The sequence below is a fragment of the Spermophilus citellus genome (genome assembly GCF_964194105.1).
Source record: "Spermophilus citellus genome assembly, chromosome: X".
NCBI classification, from domain to species: domain Eukaryota; kingdom Metazoa; phylum Chordata; class Mammalia; order Rodentia; family Sciuridae; genus Spermophilus; species Spermophilus citellus.
Window position 1 is genome coordinate 136611960 of NC_138190.1, and position 1574 is coordinate 136613533.

Consider the following 1574-nt stretch of genomic DNA (forward strand, 5'->3'; position numbering starts at 1 on the left):
GATCATATTCTGAAGTATGGGGCATTAGGGCTTCAATATATGAATTTCATGGCTAGGGGACAGAATTCAGTCTATAACACACAGTAGCTGAAATATGTGCTTATGTGAATTGTACGAAGAGTGGATTCTGTAACAGAGCACATGCAAGCCAAGTTGAAGTTGAAGTTTAGTAGTATTTTCAACAATGACTCATGGGAAATATATTCCATTAGTTTTTCCCAATATTGAAAAGCATTCTGCCAAGCTGGCTGTGGTGGCACATGCCTCTAATCCCAGAGAACAGCAAGGCTGAGGCAAGAGTATCACAAGTTCAAGGTTAGCCTCAGCAATTTTCTCAAGGCCCTTTCTCAAAATAAAAAATAAAAAAGGGCTAGGGATGTGGTTCAGTGGTTAAGCAGCCCTAGGTTCAAGCCCTGGCACAAAACAATACATTCTGTCTTTACACTTGAATCTAAAGTTTTGTTATGTTTAGAATTATTGCATCAACTTTTCTATTTTTTGAGGTCTTTAAAGGTAATACCCCAGTCTGTTTTTGAAATTTAGGTGTATTTATATAAATTAGGAGACTCTGCTTGATGAGTTCTCACAATGGTTAGAACCATGTAAGCATCCCAGTAGTTATAGAACATTTTCATCACTCCTAAAGTTTTTCTTGTCCCTCTTTGCAATCAATCTCCCTTGAACATCCAGTTCTGGGCCATTTCCCTTCTGATTTCTATCATCGTAGAATACTTTTGCCTGTTCTTTATTTCTGAGTAAATTGAACCATACAGGTATGATCTTCTTTTGTGTCTTCACTTCTTCCACTCAACACAATATTTTTGAGAGTCACTTTTGTGTTGTGTAGATTAGTAGTTTGCTGAGTGGTATTGCTTATAGAGATATGACACAATTTGTTTTATTCATTCCTGTGTGGATGGACATTTGGGTTGTTTCCATTGCTTAATGAACTTCTAATGGAAAACTTTAGTGTATGTGTTTTTTTATTCTGGGGATGGATAGTGGGTCATAGTGTAGGTACATCTTCAGATGTTTAATAAAACTGCCCAGCAGTCCTGTAATGAGACTGTGCCATCATTTTACATTCCCAACATCATTTAGAGTTATCAGTTTTTAAAATGTTAGCCCTCCAGATTTTAATATGGAACAGTATCTTACTGGATTTCCCTTACACTAATGGTGTAAAACATCTTTTTATATACCTAGTGACCATTCTTTGAGAATTAATTTCTTCAAGACTTTTGCTCATTTAAAAAAAGTAGTTATTTGCCTTTTGTTATTAGTGAATAATTCTGATGACAGTTTGAAGGTTACAGAAAAATCGAGTGGAAAGTATAGAGTGTTCTTGTCTAACCTCATACCCCCAAAACATATTTTTTCATATTAGTATCTTGTATAAGTGTGATAAATTTATTGCAATTGATGAGCCAATATTGATACATTGTTATTCACTAAAGCCTATAGTTTAGAATAGTTTTGCTTCTGTTTTTAATTTTTTTTCAGTAGTAGATAGACACAATCCCTTTCTTTCTTTCTTTCTTTCTTTCTTTCTTTCTTTCTTTCTTTCTTTCTTT